General features: G+C 39.8%; 1 long non-coding RNA gene across 1 annotated transcript in view; it reads left to right on the top strand.

Annotated features, from left to right (window-relative positions):
- The first annotated feature begins 459 nt into the window (after window positions 1–459).
- The window catches only part of LOC103472887 (uncharacterized), a 46,437-nt gene continuing 25,528 nt past the window's right edge, over window positions 460–21,368 (top strand). The window contains exons 1-2 of the long non-coding RNA XR_534940.1: window positions 460–726; window positions 12,143–12,298. This is a non-coding gene — a long non-coding RNA (uncharacterized LOC103472887). The remainder of the gene's footprint in view (window positions 727–12,142; window positions 12,299–21,368) is intronic.

Genomic DNA, 21,368 nt, shown 5'->3' with positions numbered 1-21,368 from the left:
TCCCTCCTCTGACAAGCAGGCTGTCTGGAGATGGGGGGTTTAGCAGGGCAGTGGGTTGTGGGACTGCTGAATGTAATTGTCTGAAAATTGTCTTCAGGCTCTTCTGAACTAGACCAGCCAGACAGTGGAGTACTTCCATACATTGACCTATAAAACCCATTGTCTTCATGAAAGATGCAGACTGTAAAGGAAGTGACTTCTAAAGCTGGCTGTGGATTTTGGAGGTGATTTATTTTTATTTATTTATTTTGGAGTTGGTCTTCATCCAGAAAATGAATAACTAGGTTTTTAATAATACTAATAAAGTACACCAACACTTCCTGGCTGGCGGTTGAGTATCAGTGCCTGTTACTGATAGGATCTATCAAGAGTTTTAGCAATCCTTCCTTACCTTGGTCATGTCTGAACATTTTGTTCTTCTGGACTCCATATTGACTCTCCACTTGACGTCACTCTCTTCGAAACTCGGCCCGCTCCGCCATGACAGACGTTAAAGTCCGTCTAAAAACAGACATTTAGTAGCCTAATATCGGTTTTTCATAGCTGATTTAACTTTAAACTGGCTACGAGGTCGGCAGCATAAACAGACAAGGATACAAACCAAACTTGTTATTTTATTTTCTGAATTTTAACGAAGAAAGATGGCGGCGATGGATAGCAGAGGTTACACAGGCAGCCGTTAATCGTTTTGATTGGCAGCTCTCGGTGTAATCACACGTTTACAAGGTAAGAAGATTAATAACGTTCATAAACTTTATAAGTAAATGTGATTAGAAAGTTGATATCCAATATTGCATTGCACAGAAATTAGCGTCTAACCATTGGTAACCATGGAAACAGTGCCGCATTGTTATGTAGCCTAGCATGTATGGAAAAAAACTGGTTAGCATCTCGTCTGCTGTACGTTTTTAATGGCGCTCCGGTTTAAGAAGAAATGCTGTTCATGACATAGTGATGTGAATCATGTGATGTGAATTCGGTCAAAATCATTAATTAGATCAACACGTTAGGAGGAAGGAGGTATGGGTCGGTTTCTAAGCTATCTGTTCAAGCTTCTGTAAATACTATGAGCCCCAACCAGGTGTGTTACGTTCACGGAGAAATTAGCTAGACTCGAACAAGTAGAAACCATAAATAAACAGACAAAAGCAACTTTGGAAAACAATTTGAGTCGCTCGGTTCAATACTCCTGAGCCTCACTTCCGACGTCCATCATGGCGCCTCGAATGATTCAGTGACGTAGCTGCGAAATGTTGCAGTTCTGGAATTACACGATATCTTCACATTTGATTTTTCTCAAACCTTTGAAACTTAGTTTATCTTTTTTGGTGCCAAAAAAAAAGCCCTTGGATGTTTCTGTTACTGTGATTGGTTAAAATTAATTAAACATATTAATTAACATATAGAAATATTCTAAATGCTCAATTTTATTATATGAAAAGTCAGATTTATAGAACATGAATATATCTGTGATTAGGAAAGAAAAATCTGTATTTTTACAACTTTATATTTTGAATTGTGAATCTGAGAAATATGTAAAACAATAATTAAAAAAAAGAGAGCACCAGGACCAAACTTTGGCATAAGTGGAAAGCACAATGACAGCTTGAATTCTGGATAATAAAATGAGGAGGAGGCAATCAGTTCTGTAGCTTGGAGACTTAACAAACTAGTAACCTATGGAAGTATTTAAGAGCGCACTGGCAAGCCTAGTCTGCCTCTAATTCATTACAGAATGCTTGTGACAAAAACTCATCAGTACTACTTTTTCTCCCAACTACTTTTGTCACCAAACTAACTTACTTTATATTAGCAGGTTGTGCAGTTTTTGTGCAAGTCTCACTTTTTTCCACATAATCAGGCTGTATTTTAAGCCCTCTTGTTGTTGTCATTTGGCAAAAAATGTTAAAACATTCTGGAAAGCAAGCTACATCCTCAGCTGATAATTGTGGGTAAATATGTAGTGATTCATGGGCATTTACTTTTAAGAGGGGACAATAAAAGTTAAAACTCTGGGAGTTTTCTCTGCAGTTTTTGCTCCCTGATGGGCCATGTTTGGTAAACCTGTTGTCTTGCTTTCTTGTTTATCGTAATGGAGAGAAGGTATGATAGCTTTTTGGTTGTAATGTTCACCTTAGCTGACACATATCCATCCTTGCAAAGGTAGAGCAATACCTGGTCATAGCAGGTGCTTTATCATCATTAATTGTGACCGAAAAGGTTCTTTTTTGCCCAGAAAAAAGCCTTTTTTAGAATTACTTACTCACTTTGAAAAATCATTGAGGTTTTCTAAAGGTAAAACATGATAAGACGACCTTTTAAAAAATGGTTTTCTACTGATCATGAGTTGACTTTTGCTATGCCAATTTAAGGTCTCTGCATCATAAACCGAGAGCCTCTGAGCTCCCGGTTAATGATGCTGAGCGTTACCTAACTAACTTTTATGATGTGCGAACACATAAGAAAAATAAAGGAGACTTGATTTAGAGGACAAACAGATCAGCCAGGATGCTACATTAAACAGGATCTGTTAAAGAACCAGAACTGGAAGTTTTTATAGTTTTTGATCCCGGCAGTTCCACTGAGGCAAGGTCAGGTGGTGTGTGTGTGTGTGTGTGTGTGTGTGAGTGGGGGATTAGCTGGAGAGCAGGCGTGAGGGATGAAGAGAAAAAGAGATATGACAGAAAATCGCTTGCAGACAGTCCCTGGCTGGCCTCTGCTGAGACTCGAAGCAAACCCTGTCAGCACTCGGGGCTTTTTGGTCCTGATCAGAAGAGATTCCCAGAGTTGCTGTTGATTTGTGTTTGTTTTCTCTCCTTCAGTTTTTATTGCAGCTTTGATTCTGACTATCACTCATTCAGTATGTGGCCAGATCTGACAATCCATGTCAAGTTTACTTGTATCGAGCACGGCGGCTCAAAGTGCCTAAAAACCATCAAACAGTAAACAACCATGAAGCAGAAATAAACACTGAATTTAGCCGAATATCATCATCAAATATGTTGATCAATGTTCTAAGAGGCAACTCTAAACATGTGGGTTTAAGTCTAGTTTTAAAGCAACTCTGTTTCAGCTGTTTCTGAGTTTTCTTGAAGTTTGTTCCAGATTTGTGGAGCATAGACGCTGAATGCTGATTCTCTGTTTGGTTCTGGAGATGCAAAGTAGACGCTAACCAGAAGGTTGATACAACAACAGCCGTTCAGTGATTTATAACCTAACAACAGTATTTTATAGTCTGTTCTCTGGGCTACAGGGAGCCAGTGTAGGACTGTGGAACTGGATGATGTGCTCTAACTTCCTGGTTTTAGTCAGAACACCAGCAGCAGCGTTCTGGATCAGCTGCAGCCGGAGGATTGATTATATTTTTAGGCAGCCCTGTGGAGACACTAGCTGTGTTCCCATTACAAATGTGGGCAAAACGTTTAGTCATTTAATCCTGGAAATGTTCTTCACCTGATAGAAGACTGACTTTGTAATATTCTCTGTGTGTGCCTGAAGGTTCAGGTCTGAGTCCTGATTTTGGGCCGTAATAACCGAAACAAATGTGTGTGACACATTTTCCAGCTGTGGCTATTTTTATCTAGTTTCCCCTCTTTATACTTTATTTCCTCTTTATTTCTCCTTTTCTTCTGTCACACCCGACGCTCTGCATTCCCATCTTCCTCCGCCGCGCAAACAGGCGACTGCATGAATTAAACATCTGAGGCAGGGTACACGCTGGTTTGGGGATGGGGGGGGCTTCGACCACACACCGTGTGTGTTTGTCTTTGTGAAAGTGTGTGTGGTTCTCGGCACTTGATACCGAGCAGCGGGAGTTATCGCATCTCCTCGTCGTTCAAAGCCAAGCTTCTGGATCTCTGCGCTCTCCAAGTTCCCTCATATCTTGTTTTCGCTGATTGCCTTTGATTTCGCTCTACATTTTCTGCTTCCAATCAGTTGTTGGTGTCAGATGATCTTTTTTGCTGCTTTTCATCTTGTCCCGTTCTCCCGTATCGGGTCAATACAGCTGGTGTGGAAACCTTTCACTGCAATTGATCTCGCCTGGTGTGCAGAGAATGCGCTGCTTGTATCCGTGTCTCTGTGCGCATCTTTATCTCTGTGTCTGCAAGCAACAAAAAGGAACATAAGTATGAACATATTTCTGCAACACTGTGCATCAGAGGGAGCCTCTGTCTGCTAAAGGGAGCTTATCAAACAGTGCGGAGTGTTGATTCAGTCAGGAACAAGCTAACATCATTCAGGGTTCACTCTTTACCCTTCTGGCTGTGTTCTCATTTCAGACGTTTCATCTGTCTTTATCTCACCGTGTTTAGCCATGACCTGCGTCGGCAGGGTTTTACCCGGCAACGTCTCTGAGTTAAAGGTTTTTCTGTGAGAAATGATGAAGTCGCAACGCATTTAGCTCACATTATGAATGTTTTCACGGATCATAAACACCACAGCTGTTATTTTAGTAATCTGACAGTTGAGTAATTGAATAGAAAATTTGATCAAGTAAAATGTTGGTAAATACTTCTACAACAGCAGTATCAAAAATGGCTACCAACATCGGCTCAAATGTTCATACTAACAATTGCTTGTAGTTTGGAAAATTAACCTGTAACAATAATAGCACACTTTTTAAATGGACCAAAAACGACACAAAAATCAACCAATCAAGTTTATGTACGTAGCACATTTCAGCAACAAAACGGTTCAAAGTGCTTTATATCATAACAACATAAAAATACAAAGTCAGAAGACACCACATAGTCAACGATTGGGAAAACCTCACGCATTACATTTTGCCAAATGCCATCATTACACATCGAAATGTTGGTTAATGTTTCATTTATTATGGTTCATAATCAACTTAAACAGCTGGGTTTTTAATCTAGACTTAAAGGACRTCAGTGTTTCAGCTGTTTTACAGTTTTCTGGAAGCTTCTTCCTGATGTGAGGGGCGTGTATGCTGAATGCTAAAAGTATATTCAATTTAAGCAACAGGTTCACAAAGATACTTATAAAAAAATACCTATCCTGCAGTTTTTATTTTATGTATTCATCTTCAGTCAGTTTAATAGTTGAACTCTCACTTTACCTCACTTTTGTGTTTATGTTAGTGACGGGATTTGGCTCCTCCGTCACACACAGAAACATATATGCCAGCTTTGTACCGCCGGGATGGTGGTAAATTTATGTCCCGGTTCGTCCATAAAGCAGCCGGCTGTGCACTGTCTACAGTATATCTGAATGTCTCCGCTCTATCTGTATAAATACACCCGCCGCGCTCTTCGCCACCATTTGCTCCAAACCAGCCACCAGGCAGCAGCTCGGGGAGGAGAAAGCGTCCAATGTTTCATGAACTGCACCAGTTAATTTAAGGATGCTTACTGATCCTCCGTAAAACGCTAAAAACCCGGACATGACCAACAATCAAGGGAAGCTCGGACTGAACTTGAAAATCGTACGTTATGCTAACACCACTTAGCTTACGTCAACAACTTATAGGTGGTAGTGAGAGCGTTGCGCAACACATATAATCACTCAGCTGAAACACGGTGCAATAAATAATAAAAACATAATTTAACGAAGCTACAAGGCAGATAATTTGCCTTGAGGAATTTTAATAATGAAGTTACAGGAATCATTACAGCCGTACTATGCAGCTTCGGTTCATATATTTCAGTGAGAAAAGCTTCAGGTCTGCAGGAAAATGCTTTCAGGACAATCTCCTGTGGTGGCGCTGCTGAGCCCGGAGGACCACACAGAGACACCAGATGTGCTTTTCCCAGCTCTTTTCACCGTTGCATGTGCAGCAGGGTGACATGAAGGACAGGTCAGGGTTACCGTCGAGTTTCTGTGACGAGTCAGCTGCAGCAAGAGGAGGGAAACCAGACGGTGAATGAGCTTTATGTGCTAATCTGAGTCCGATTTGGTTGGTTTTAAGGTTGTAGGCATATCTGTGTGTCCTCCACAGGTAGAGTGAAATAAATGTTCGCCCTCTGTGGTTCCCCTCTGCACTCGGCAGTGATGGAACGTGCCTGATCCCCTGCTGGGGAGCCAGAACCCGGGGGCCCTTAGGCGCCACTGAGGATGGAGGGCTGCTGTGAGCGCGCTCATTAAACCAGCGCTGCGCCCGACCTTAATGATATCCGCCGGCTCCAGTCTTTACTCCTTGCCCCTGCTCCTATCTTTCTCGCTTTTCCCCTTCACCTCCCCTCCAGTCGTCCTCCTCCTCGGCCCGGCGCTCCGTCTCTTTTAGGGAGAGGAAGTCGAGCACGTTTGGTGGCGTTGGAGGGAGAGGCGCTCCGCTAATGAGCAGCAGCTCTGACGGAGCCAAAATGGCCGACACATTTCTCACTCCTCCTCTACCTTTGTGAGCTGCTGACTTGACACACAAAACCCAAAATATTACCAACTATTTAGTGGTCTAGTTTCGATTACAAATACCTTAGTAAACTTTAAAAATGAACTTACCATCAACTTTTCAGCAACATATTGAAGCTTCTTTTAAGTCAATAATTTCTTAATATTAAAAAATTGACAAGTTTGACCAGATTATTTCACTTAGAACGAGACATTTTCATCATAAGTGAAATAATACATTGTACATTAAAAAAAATCAATATTAAGGAATTATTGACCTAAAACACGCTCCTGTATCTTGCTGAAAAGTTACTCTCAATCTCATTACATTTCATTGATAAAACCCATTAACAAACTGTTAAGTGTCTGCATCGACAAGTTCTGCTGAAAATTAAATATTTTAAAACTCATCAGTCCCTCCAGGATTTTGATTGCGTTTGTGATGTGATTTATTTTTTTCTTTGCAATCGAAATCACTGATTTTGTGGAGCAAATCTATAAATATCTGCAAGAAATTTAGCAATATTTGCACTCATATATGATGCAAAATATGACTTCGTTACTCGTCACATCTATTACAAACGAAAGCTTTCCGTTGAGTAAAGCCGAGGTAGCAGTGAAGTCGGCGTAAGAGATACTGCCACCTGCAGGTTGGAGTTAGCATCACTTAAAATGCTTTTGAAAACGTTTGTGGAAAAAGTTTCAATAAACGATTATATGTTGCGATCTGATGAATGCGTGAATTTCTGAGATCATGAAATCACGAAAAAACACATTTTGGTAGCAAATACATAAGTGCTTTAATGAAATTAGTAAAATAACATTTAGTTACACAACTCTTATCTTTAGCTTTATTCTATGTGTCTCTTTGGACTATAATGGGCCATGTAAAAAGTTACGACGGGCCGTATTTGGCCCCTGGGCCTGGGGTTGGACCCGTGCTTTAGAGGATAAAAAGAAGAACAAAAAACAAAGAGGGAATGATGTAACAAGTTGGCTTTAGTGGGAAATAGTCGTGTTTTTGTTGTTGTACATGACTGGAAGAGTGAAGCGTGCGGTGGAGCTGCTGTCCTGGGGGTTTAACGTGAAGACCTGTTTGATGGCATCTGTGCTTTCATCCTCGGTCTGGATGAGTCAATATTCATTTAAAGCCCTTTCATTCTTCCTTTCCCCACCTGTGCAGGAGATATTTGAAGTCGGGGGACGTTTCCAGTAAGTGGGTGAATGATTAACCGAAATATCCTGGAACCGGCAGCTCCAGCGTCACTGGTTACATCGACACAACCCGATGACAATCATTAAAAGAAGATTTATGGTCAAAAAAATATGAGAAATGATAAAAAAATATGTTCTTTGCCGTACAATTAGCTTCTGTTCTCACAGAAAATTCACAAGTTTCACAACATTTGTATAATTCATGACTGCTGCAGGCAGTAGATGAGGGGAACAAACAGAAATACTCCTCCTACCTTGTTGTGCAACCTTGTATGTGGGTTCTGGTTAACCATGGATCTGCTGGGAAAAAAAGTTATCTGGCAATCAGTTTCAAAGCCTTATGCAATCATTATCAGTACGTTTATTCTGTTTTTTCCTTCAGTTCTTTTATGTTGCAGTCAGAATCCAACACTTTTTTTTTTGTCCAGAAAACAAAAGCATTGTTTGAGAGATTGTTATTTTGCAGTTAATGTCGCATTTTGTCTGCACATTATTATTATATTATAAAAAAAAAAAAAGTCAAGGAGTGAGGGTAAACAATATTTTGAAAGTATAAAATACCACACAGGTCAGGTTATTGAAGAGCAGAAATGAAGCATCTTTTCCCTCGAAGAGACAAAACAGAAACTGCGGTTCTGTTACAAATATGCAAAAAACTTTGTCAATGATCCGCTAATGTCAAAAAGAGCACAATTTTGCAATGACTGTGTTTCTGTTAAATAAGGAACACAATAAAAATCACACTTGACTAAGTTTGTTCACTTGATAATTCATTAAAAAACATAATCCTCCAACTACTTCCTGTTGCCGTCTTCTTCATGGTTTGCGCCAGTGGCAACTTCCGGTTACGGATCATGTGACTCGTGACTCGTATTGCAGTTTTGTGGCCAGAAAAATTACGTCATTTTAGCGCCAAAACTTTCTAACGAAAAAGGGAAGTTTTTCCAAATTGTTATCACTTCCATATTTTGTACGGAATTTGAACTGTAATCGATAGTTTTCAACATTTTATAGCTTTAAAAAGGCAAGAGAAGTTATTGTGAGAGAAGCTGTTAGCCTCGGAGATATTTTAAACTGAGTTTTGCTTCATTAATAACATTTTTACCTGTCACCAGTTTAAAATTAACGCTTTTTAACATTTCATGACAGTCATTGCTCCAGCTAATTCTGAACTGTTCTGTTTAGTTTCTTTACCTAGCATATATGAATAACTACTGAGGATAATAATGATAAGAAAGCGTTGACCTGCTCAGACTTTCTCATCTGCAGATAAAAACATCATGTTTACTTCAACGATGAGCCAACTGGAGCTTTTTACAGTGCTTAAAAAACAGCTCAAACTTTACAACAGTAACAAGTGACGCACGGCGTCGGGTCTGATTCCAGTTAGTCCTCGACTCCTCTGCAGCTCAGGCTTTCAAAATGACCAAAGAGTACAAAACCGCGTCCTTGCCCAGTAAATCTCATTTCAGTCGGGGCCACAGATGGTACAGTCAGAATTTGGCTGGACAAGACTGTGAACCCTCGGACCCAATCTGCTTTGGGTCAACATTGGCAGCTGGTGGTTGACGCTTGATGTTTTCTCAACTCTTCTTCAAAATCCTTTTTTGAGTCTGAGTAGTTCACTGCTTTCTTTCCCCAGAAGTAGCAATGTTTAGCAAAATGCCATATCCAGGAAAGAGGTTTAAAACCGATTTTATTTATGGTTGGTGAAAGATCAGCGTTCTGTGTAAATAAATAATACACAATTGATGAAGTGGAGTTGTGTAATATAGCAAAAACATTCAGGTTTTTTTTTTTTTTTAAGTAAATCTGCTTGTGAACTAGACCCAGACTTCTGGTAAGGTACTGATTACACATAGCTACTCCATAGAATCACAGGAGTGACGATGCTGACTGGATCCACAGCAGCAGCACAATGTAAAAAACGAGCCACGGCTTGAGCACAGGAAGAAAATCTACATCGACGCTTGTTTTTAAAAAATTTCCTGTTGATTACTTTGATGTTTTCCCCATTTGGCTATTTTCTTCTAACCAGTCTGACGTTAAACGATTCAGATTTCTTTCTTGGCGTGAAATTGCTTTCATCTTTCTTTCCAGGACTTGTCTTTGAGCGAACTGTTGAGTCTTGTGCATTATTGCCCCGTTTTGAGGTTGTAGCAAATATTATACAGCATGTCAAATATGTATTAAATGTTTTTCTTTCTATGAATATCAGTGCAGTTTTTGACGTAGTTTTCCCAGAGAGAGAATAAAAGCAAATCTAAAATTCTTCCGCTAATGATGTGCAGTTTTCTTTAGCTGCAGTTTGTTTGGTGACTACTCAGGAATAAGTGTTGCTGTAGCAGCAACCACATCTTTATCGTCTTATCCATCACCTTATTATCTTATTCTCCATGTAAAGACTCTTTAGGACACGTGTGTCAAACTTAAGGTCCAGGGGCCGAATTTGGTATGCCGTTGCTTTTTATGTGGTCCTCTAGACTCCAGAGGGACACATAAATAGAATTTAACAGTTGTGTGTTTTTTGTTTGATTGAGTATTATTTTCCCAATCAAAACAATCAGTGTTTATCTAAACATTGACAAATTACATCAATCAGTACCTCCAGTTTTTGGCAATTCCAGAATCAACAGATTCCCACAATTTTTCTGCACTAAAACGTAGCTGTGATTTTATTCCAATACTTCCGCAAAAATTGTTAACTCCCAGCTGCAGGTGGCAGTATTTCTCACTTCTACTACACTTCTGCGTCCGCTTTACTCAAAGTCAAGTTTTAGTCCGTTTGATGTGGCAAGTAACAAATTTGCCGTTATACATGAGAACAAATATTGCACAATTCCTTTCAAATATTTTTACATTAGCACCATTGCAAAAGAAAAAAGACAATCACAAAATCCTGAACTGATTATTGTAAATATTATTCAATTTTAAAAAGTACTTATTGAAATCAGAGACGGCTATTTATTAATAGTTTTTAAAAAATTAATAAATCTGGCACAACATTTATAATCTTGATTTGACCCAAAATTTAAATGAGTTTGACTCAGCAGCTGTAGACTCTAGTCATATTGATCTTCATATTTATCTGTAATGGAAATTTGGATCTGAAAAGTTTGGGAATTGTCTCTCTATCTTTGGTAAATCAGGGCAGCTTTTGCCTAATTTTAGGGCCGAACAACTAATCAATAACAATATATATATCAATAGACAAGTGGTCAATATCAATAGATGAACAGATTTACTGAACTCCAATCTGGTACTGCAGAGCATTCTGGGAGATGTAGGCAGAGGAAAGACTTAAGCCAATCAACCTTTCACAGCCAGCCAAGCTAGGTTGGTGGAATCGACTGACTCGCTCACTCGGTGGTTTCCTAGCAACACACTCACTGTTTAGTTACCTAGCAACAACCTATGAGCAGCTGGCACAGCAGCAGTTTATGCCTCATAGCTACTTAGGAATGAACAACGGCGTGGAATAAAAACGAAAGGTCACGCCACCAGTTTGGGAGAATTTCAGATATTTAAAATAAATCAATAATTATCAATATTGACTGAAATGAAACTCTTATATTGTGATATGTTTTTCAGCCGTATCGTCCAGCCCTACCTCATTCATGAAGCAAATTAATTTAAAAGTCTTTATTACAAGCAGACACACTAAAATCCGAGAGATTCTGATTAAAAATATATATTTTAATTGAACTAATTTGTTGGACCTACATCAGCTTTGATCTGTTGATTGAATTTCTCCGTTTTCCTCGGCGTTCGATTCGCTTTCTGTGGAGCTGCAGGGACCGACTGGGTGTGTTTTTCATGTGCGCTCACTTTGTGGATCTGTGTGTGTGTGCGTGTGTGTGTGTGTGTGTGTATGCATGCGTGTGTGTGTGTGTGCGCGTGTGTGTTCACTTGCATTTCTCCCTGTGCGTGGGAGAATAAGGACTATTTCTCTTTCGTATGAAAGGTGCAGAGTTTGGACAGGTCGGGACGAAAAAGGCCTGCATGATCTCGTGACCACTTCCACACACAAACACAGAACCGCAACCTGGCATCGGTTGAGGCGAAAGCGAAGACATCCTGTCCTCACCTGATCTGGACAACAAGGGCGACTTTTTCTCCTCAGCCTTCACAATAAAACAAAATGACAAGTATTCTTCTATTTCCAAGCGCCAGCGCTGTGGAACGCTGGCAGCTGATTGGCTCGGAGGAGATCTGCATAATGTGTGGGCTGAAACTGACTGTGAACAATAAGCGTTTCAATGCAAACGGGCAGTTTAAGATCTATGGCAACCAAACAGTGAATAAACAGCGACTCGAGGAACAAAAGTCAGTCTCTGTTCCCGTCTTTCAGCTGCAGTTAAATGTCTTGTTGGCCCACATTCTGTTTAAAACATCACAATCTGGCGTTTATCTCTGAGTCGGACTCGCAATCACAAGATGCGACATTTCCATGCTAAAAAGAGCGCTGAAATGAACGGTGACATCACTGTCTCTGCTCTGGCAGCCATTACTTGAAAGCTCCGTGGTGTTTCTGTTCAGCGCCGGGACTGATTTATTGATCGAGGCTGTGTGTGTGCAGGCCCGCTCTGAGGGATGAGGAGGATTATACATCAGGAGTGTGATGCTGTTGACACTCCTGTCGCCTTTACAGCACCGACATGCCAAGGCCTGGACGCCTGCCCAGCCTCACTGCGTCCGAATGTACAGAGGAGGGGAAAACAGGCAAGTTTGAGAGGTCAGTGGAGGAGTTTGGATGTGAGGGAGAGTCAGGCTGGTTGGGAGTTTCTGCCATGTTTTGGTGGTTGGGGGGGAGCATGGTGGGCCAGCTGGCTGCCTCTGGYTCCAGCGCTGCCCCCTGTGGGTATCCGGCAGACTCTCCCCCACCGCTACAGCTGGGATCTGCGTGCCAGAAAAGACAGAGCTCACAAATGCGCAGCTACACACAGACGAACACATGCATGTCGGTCTGGACTGCAGGCCAAAGATGGGATGTGGAGTCGGAGAGCTCAGCTGTGCAGCTTGGCACCGGGCTTAATTAGAGTTGTAGAAGTTGTACAACACTTCTTAAGAGTCGGTTTAGTCAGGCTTAACCATTTCTAAATATTGATATTCTTAAAATCCTCTCTGCAGTTCTTAAATTCTTACTTGAAAGATTAAGTAACAAGGGAATGTTAGTGAAAATACTAAAATACTGCTTCAGAAAAACCTCAGATTTTTACTCTACCTTTAAATCTGGGGTATGTAACCTTTATAGATGTTTTTATTTTATTTTATTTTTTCATATTTGATAAACTGTCACCATGTCGTAACAGTTTAATATGAGACAGATAATCTGTAAAAAAGATTGATTTCCTCCACTTCCTTCCTGAGCTACTACAACCAATCAGAGCCAGGGGGCGGGTCTTAGTGCTGTCATGCACTCCTGGCTCTGATTGGTTAGAAGGCAGATGAGATAAAAACATTTTTCCCACAGATTCTGTGTCATACCGTACATACCAACATAGTGACAGTTTCAACAAATATGTAAAGAAAATATTTTACAGCTTTAAAACTGTCTCTATTTTCAGCAGTATAATCTGATCATCTGTGAAAACATTGAGCTCCTCTGCCTTCTCGCTATAAACTTGCTGCCATGTGCACAAATACACAGCAACCAATCATAGCCGGGCGTTGGCGCTGTCAATCATCCTCATGTACGCAACAACTGGTTCATCACAATGGAGTCTGATTAATGGACCCAGCTTTGCATCCTTTACATGCAGAGAACAGGAAACATGTTTTAAATACGTCTCTACGGTACTTTTCCATATTACAACGCAACATGAGTGATTTAGCAGATGAGGATGAGTTGGAAATCTTTGCACATAAACTTGGCAACTTTTCTACTTCTGTTAACATATTAGCTGTGTTGGTTTTCATTCTTTATCCACTCGTTGAGTTTTTGGTTATATCTCTGTGTAAGTGAGTGTTGGAATGAAAACTTGTTTGTTTTAGCCAGACTCTCTAAAAACCAGCGTTTTCTTAATGGAGAGAGAGAAACCCATCTCTAGTTACACGTGTTCACAAACATTAAAACCGCAGATCAATGTTTAACTCAAACCTTCTGAGTGGCTGAGGAGCAAAGTCGTATGTTTTCGACGGCTCTGGTGAATGTTTGGGACAGCAGGAAGACGAGGAATGAGGTCATGCGTTTTGGAAAGCAGGAGGTCCAATTTAAGGGGGTTGAAGAAAATTACAAATCGCTGTGAGAACAAAACGCTGGTAAATCAGAGGAGAGAAGAGGTGGAGTGATGTTTTTCTGTGCAGCCTGTAATGGCTGTCCTTTCCTTTTTCATGCATGTTGGGCTGCAAGACGTTTTTACCGTTTGGTTTTATTATGCATAGAGAAATCATTTCGTAATGAGAGCTAAAAAAAAAAACATATCAAAATCTAAAAACTCAACGATGAGCATTTGACACTATGGATAACTATCTATCTCATCGTCACTACGTTTAAAATTCCCATCAATCACAAATATTAAAGTAGGTTTCTCCTCTGTATGGTTATTATTCACCGTTTTCCTGCCGCTGGAGCACTAATTATGTCGACCACTTCCACTGAGATTGTCCAGGAAGTTTTGTTGGCACGTAGTGAGCTGAGTAAGTTTTAATCAACCGGATTGGCCTTCCTGCATGTTGCATTTCTCACACACTTGGACGTAGAAGCTTGGATAGGTCTGGTCCTAGCTGATTGCTCTTTATCAGACTCCAACAGATGAGTGGAGGCGAACGTGGCTGAAGAAAGTCATTTTAAATTTATTTGTGCTCTTGTAGTCCAGGGACAATAAAGCCCGTCGTCTGCTGCTGGGGCTTTAGCCACCAAAAAACAGAAACATCAGCTTCTGAAAATGACTGACAGCGCTGCAGAGAGCAGATCAGAAACGACAAACTGCTGTGTTCTTTCGTAATCGGCATTAATGAACTGGTACAAGACATACAGGTTTTTAAATCTACAGTAAAAAAAACTACCACTTAACCTTTTGAAAACCCTTGAAAACCAAAGACGTGCTTTCATCTCTTCAGAAGCATAGAGAGCTCTGCCTGATTACCAAGTTCGGGTTTGTTTTTGTGTCTCCGGTTGTCCGTAGCAATGGACTTGTCAAGGCAGATGATGACGGTAACTGCAGTTCATTTCTTCAGGGAAAGTTCCCAAATCTGAAATGACGAAGGAGCGAGTCTGACGACAACATTCAGTTTGAGATGTAAACACACAACATGCTGTTATCCCTGTTGGAAGCAGTCAGCGCTCCGACAGTCTCGTTGGCAAACCAAAGCAACAACTCTAAATAATAGTAAATACTGGTGAACATGTATAAAACAATCTCACTATTTTTTTAAATCAGTGATTTGTTTGGTTTAAACTCCTAAACATCTGTTTCCCTGTAGCAGCTAACTGCTGCAGGAAGTTCTGATTAAAAACAAAGCCTGCATTTTTTTTTCCCATTTAGAAAAAGGAGATTAATTTATTTTTTATTTGCAACCTTTAATGTATTTAATATTGTATGAAGAGGCTTAAATTAGAAATCTGGAGATTGTGTAATTTTTTAAAATCCAATTGATTAATGGTCAGAATTAGCTGCTTGAGAATCTAATTTCTACTTGAGAATCTTTGGCAAAAGTAAATGTAAAAAAAGGTTAATAGACTCTCTGTATCCAACCTAAATGAGCTTAAAATAGTTTGCAAAGAAAAATCTGACAGTATTCTGTAAATCTCAAGAAGGAGTTGAATCATTTTAATACATAATTTTAATAAATTTATAAAGAATATATACAGCTCTGGGAAAAAAGTAAGAGCCCACTGCACTGAACCCAATTAAAACCTCCTGGTTATTCCACCAAATATTGATTTCTGAGTTGAAACGTTGGTATTGTTTCTAAATCAGTATGAACTTTTTTTTGTTGCTTCATTAGAAGTCTGAAAGCTCTGCATCTGTTTCGTTATTTTGACCATTTGTCCTTTTCTGCAAATAAATACTACATTTTTGCTCGTATTTTCAGAGACATGTCAGTTTATAGAATAATGTTAATTTTACTTAAAAATATACCTATAAAGAGTAAAATCAGAGAAACGGATCATTTTAAGGCCTCTTAATTTCTTCCAGAGCTGTTTATATATTAAGGAATCAGAACTTACTAAAATAATTTCGTTGCAGCCGTAACTCCCCTCTTGTTTTGGTATTGAACACGACTCCTGCATTAAGAAGCTGCTTCTGTCAGATAAACGAGAGGAACATGAGGGGGAATATGAGGGAAAACAGACGGAAACACCTTTCGTTTCATCCAGCCCAGGCGTCAGTGTGAGGAGCATTACCGCTGTCACACGCCTCAACGTGGAAACTGCAATTCACCAGACACATCGTACGACAATATGCGCTCCCAGCATGATGTGTTTTGACAGATCCGAGTCCCTGAATATTAAACCGAGCCGAACGGGGGAATGGAAACATCTGGGCCAAAGGGTTAGAGCAGCATTTCAGTACGGGGGACGTCTGGAGGATACAGACCCGAACACAGCAGAATTTATTCGCTCAGAGTGACATTTATTTCTCACGGCGCCACCCACACGGCTGCTCTCGACAACACCTGTGCGTCTCGAAAAGCGGTTCTCCAAATGAAGAAAGCGAAAGAATAACACAGTCGACAGCCCGTATCGCAGCGAGAGTGTTGTGACACGAGTCCGGCCCGGTTGAGATGAAGTCACGTCAGGCGCAGAGAGCCATTGATCTTGTTTAAGCTGATCAAGGAAGGCGTTGGGGACGGGGGGCTGGCAGACAGACAGGTGCAGTAAATTGATAGAGTGGCTTGAAGATATGAAACTGAGACAGACGGGGAAAGATGAAGGGTTATTTATGAACTGTCTCTTTATCTCAGTCGTCCTCAGTGATGCAGAGAGACAAGAGAGGGTCCTCCTCCCTCCCACCAGGACTCCCACAAACCCTCACAGGGATTATAAAGCTGACATGATGCATACAGGATATACAGTAACCTTATCAAGCCGCGCAGAGCAGCAGCACTTTGTTAGCGCTCACTTTGATTAATAGCAGATAAAAGGAACTGCTCTATTTACTGCATGTAGGTCAGCTTGTACCGGCTCTGCTATTAAGTGGCAAACACTTGACGTGCCAAAAATATATTAAACTTTACTTTCAGTTTACTCGCTGTGAGACGCAGCGGCGGTGGGACGGTGCACCTGGCGTCTGACTGTATCTAAAAATATTCATTTGCTCAGTAGTTTGTTTGTTTGGGGAGTTTTTAAATCTTTTTAACGTTGGGAAACCGTCCACATGTGGAGTCTCACTTATTCCCTGCATTGACACACAGCTGAAATGATCCTGATCCATTATTTTTCTTTCACATAAGAAGAAGTGAAGCTGCTTGACACTTTCTAAAGTTAAAACCTTAAAGTGGACCTATTATGCAAAATTCACATTTTGCACATTTTTGTATTTCTGTTTGAGTCTCAACTGCTTCTAAATAAAAAAAAGAAAACACCCAGACGTTTTTTTTTTGGCAATAAGTAAATGTTTTTTGTGTGTTTAGAAAATAAGCCGTTTCAAAAACCTTCGGAATCTAACATCACAAATCAGCAGGCACTCCCTGTTACCTAGCAACACCTGTGGAGTTCCACCCGTTACCCAGCAACCCTAGAAGCTCTCCAGCACTTTTAGTCAGCTGGTTTTCAAATTCAAAAATACTTTATTAATCCCAAAGGGAAATTAAATGTTGCTGTAAATCACTAATTTAGATTCTCCAGAGTTATTGAAGATAGTGATGGCTTTTGCGCTGTACAATGGCTGCTGGAAAGGACAAGTGTTTTATTCTTGACTTACCATCCAGAAACCACTTGCTGGATTCTATTAAAAAAAATTTTCAAAGATGCACGGTTGTAAAATTTGCGCATCTGTTTTCACATGCGAGTGTAAACATTTGGGTAGGGGGCGTGGCCAGCCGCAGCTTATTTAAAGTGACAGGAGTGACGGCTCATTCTGAAAGGAGCTTAAAGTAAGCAGAACTGAGTAGATAAAATCTCATTATCTATGAATGATATTGTGTAAAACATGTCATGAACATGTTTTTGAGAGCCAATAGGCCTATCCTAAACTGTCCAAGGAAGCGTGACAAATACTTGCTTTGCTGTTTAAAACTTTGAGGAGTTTAACTGGCGATACTCTGAGTAATCAGTTCTCAGATCCTTGAAGCAGCTTTTGTAGGACAGTTTGTGGATGGATCAGGAATGTACCACTGTGATGCCTGCCAAGTTGTTCAGACAAGCTCAAACCCATTGAGTGCTGGGAAAAAGAGGGAATGTCAAACAGGATGTCAAAAAGAGACATTTTTGTACGCATGTATTGGCAGTCGTCCTGCAGATAAACTAACATGTCTGATAAAAAGATAAATATGGGGAGGAAGAAGTTTCAGGACTGGAGAACTGGTTGTTTTCCCCCTGCTAAAGTCCAGTTTCATAAAAATGTCCTATCACTCTTGTGATCATAGCAACAGATCTGTTTGCTGATAATCCATGTTTATGCAACTCATGTTAGCCGTTAGTGCTTTATATTGCCCACTCAAGTGACAGCGACAGCTTTGCTGTAAATGACAAGAACAGGAATAACAAGTTTATAAAAGAAAGTTGTTTCAACAGCACAACCGACTTCTGAGTCATGAGAAAGTAGTTTCACTTGGGATTTAAACAGCTTTTGATTTATGAGCTTATTTTGAACCCATCTTAACATTAATATTCCTTCTTTTTCTTTTTTCAAATATTTGTGAGATTTGTAGTTTTTGTCCTTTACTATTTCAATCATGTGGTAAATATTGTATGGGTAGATTCATATTACAGTTTGAATCAGACCTCCCAACTTTCAGTAAAGTATTTTCACTCAGTATCCATAGAGACGATTAAATGCTGGAGACATTTGCTACTGCTTGCAAAATTTCTGTCCTCAGTTCCTTGTTGCTACTTGTTGAATTTCTTCTGTCTTTATCGCTGTTCATGGCATAAATTGCTTTCCCTGAGGTTTGATGATCTATTTAATGTGAAAAAATGCCAGATTTTTGTGAAGCATTTATTTTGTTATGTAACACAGAGTGGTATTTATAATCATCTCTCTGCTATTCTCTCCTGTAATTCACTAACTTCTGTAATTATCTACTTTCTGTAGAATGTACGCTTGGCTCAGCGGTTCTGAAATCTGAACAAGGTGACGTCTTTTTTCCTCTATGAATGTAGAGCTTGTGTCAAACTCAAGGCCCAGGAGCCAAATCTGGCCCGCCGTAGTTTTTTTTGTGGCCCTCTAGACTCCAAATTAAATCAATTATTCCCTCCAGTCTTTCACAAATCTGCAAAATTCATACAAAATCGACAGATCCCCACATTTTTCTGATTTTACTGAAATTTTTTCTCAAAATTGGCCAAAACATTCAGTTCAAGTGACCGCTGCCTCAGCCTTACTTGATGTCAATCTGACCAATAAAGCGATTAATTAAAAGTCATATTTAACGTCACACTTTAGCGTAAATATCATAAAATGTCCTTGCCAATATTTCTAGATCAGCACCACAAAATCACAAAAACATCACAAAACTGATCAGTGTGAAAGAATATTCAATATTACACTTATTGAATGCTGAAACAAACGGCTAATTATTGATATTTTAACAATTTAATGGTTTTAAGGGCACAACCTGCCCTTTAAGAACATTCAGATTTTTGATACAGCCCAAAATGAAAACAGGTTTGACACCCCTGATGTAGAGGAAGACTAATATAAGGATGTGGTAGAACAATTAAATAAAAAAAAAGTAAACCTGGAGATATTAATTCACAGCAGTGCTCCACAGCAAAGGGAAAAAATAATGCAGAAAAACAGTTGAAAAACAATTCAAAACTGTTCGTATTCATATTTTTTCCTTGCTCTGTGTCGGCTAAGCTACCCACAGACCCGTTGCCATAGCAACTGACTGACAACAGCTCCACTAATGCATCAGCATTCAACACCAAAAAACATCAACATTTCCCACACAAAGAAAATAACATTCAGTCTCTAACAGCTTTATATTTTCAAGCCTATTTATTTTGCCATTATTAATGAATAAGCTAACACAAAGGTTAGCTTGTTAATTAAGCTAACCYAGCTACAGCTGAACTTGACAGCTGTTGCCAGCTCGATGAGCTACAGCAGCTATTGGCTAATCTAACACAGCACTGGTTTGATTAGCGAATTTGAACACCTGCTCTACTGATGACATGTCAGAGTTGGTAACCTTGTTTTTCCATTTCTAACTGCAACACAGCGAATTGAGCAGCACAAATACACGTTACGGTCGTCAAACTTGAGCTATTACAGCTGACCTCATCACCATGGCAACGTGAACTCACGGCTGACAGACATTTGATAATCAGCAGCTTCTTTCATCTCTGTCCCACTTAGAAACACTTTGATAAATCCAGCCTCAAGTTTTCAGCAGTTGTTGAAGTGATGGACAGCGCGGGCAATTTCACCTCAGAGTTTTGGGGGGATAAAAAGGTGTAATCAATCTCGATTAGCTATCGGAGGCTTCAACGAGGATTGTAAAAGTAACTGTAGCTGCTGTGGTATTGAGTTTGATGCGTCGCCATGAATCCTGCTTTATTTTCACCGACTCTCACCTGCGAAGCTGTTATTCTGAAAATCAATGTCTTGTGCTCCCAAAACTTAAATAAACAATAAAATATCTAAAATACAATTTCTTCCAAGTTACCAAAGGCTAGAATTATGTTGGGTTTTTTTTGGGGGGGGGGAATAAAAGTTCACTATTGTCAATCTGAGTGGCATTGTTGTTAGTTTAAAGAGCGTTTCTGTCTTCTTGGTAGATGAATGTGATTTACAGGGATGCGTCCCCCTGTGGTGTGTTTCATGTGACAGATGTTCTCGGTTTCATATAATGGCTTCATTCTGAGTTTTAGCTGCTGTTCAGGACACAAACATCAAAGCTGGTTAATTGGATGTTGGTTTGTTTAGTGTTAAGATTGGACGTCAGTTTTTTTACAGGCTGGATGTATTTAAATTTTAAGATTTTCTGTGTTGTTACTTTCTTATGTTACTGAAAAAGTTTAAATTCAAGAAAGCATAAACCAAGAAAAACACTTTAGGGTTTGGCCACATGACTTTCTAATGGGTGTTTTTATACATGTTTTCAATGAAATTAGCAAAAAAAAGATATAAAAAAAATGTTAGCAATTCTTCCTGGCAATAAATCTTCAACCATTGGAAAAAAAACTTCCTTATTTTCCTTTAAATTTCTGAGTATGTTGGTTGCAGCCATGAAAAATCTACCAGATTTTCTCTCCCGACGCCAAACAGCTGTGCGACGCGTTCCTCACTGGAGCAAAACGAGCCTCGATATCAATGGACCCAACCTGAACACAGAGAAATGGTGAGATGGGATTCTGTAATCAGTCACTAATACTGGTGGGAGAACAGCATGCCTGACCAAACTGGGTGACCAAACTGGGAACCAGTAAGAGGAGAAGGTGGGGCCAGACTGTTCACTTAATGAATAAGCCTGTTATAAAAACACATTAATATATTAATGACATAATGAATTAAAATGTCTGATTTGATGGGAAACTTAGTTTACAGATGCATCATAATCCATTATTTTGTTGTTTTCAGTTGAAAGTGGTTTTTATTCATCGTTCTTTGGTTGTTTCTTTGAAAAATTTCTTCCAGTTCCAAAGTTAAAGTTTACTGGTCATTGTGAGGGCGACCTTTCATGATCAATAT

This window comes from Poecilia reticulata, linkage group LG11, assembly GCF_000633615.1.
Source record: "Poecilia reticulata strain Guanapo linkage group LG11, Guppy_female_1.0+MT, whole genome shotgun sequence".
In the NCBI taxonomy this organism is placed as follows: domain Eukaryota; kingdom Metazoa; phylum Chordata; class Actinopteri; order Cyprinodontiformes; family Poeciliidae; genus Poecilia; species Poecilia reticulata.
The sequence above is the reverse complement of the archived record's forward strand: the minus strand, read 5'-3'. Positions and strand labels throughout refer to the sequence as shown.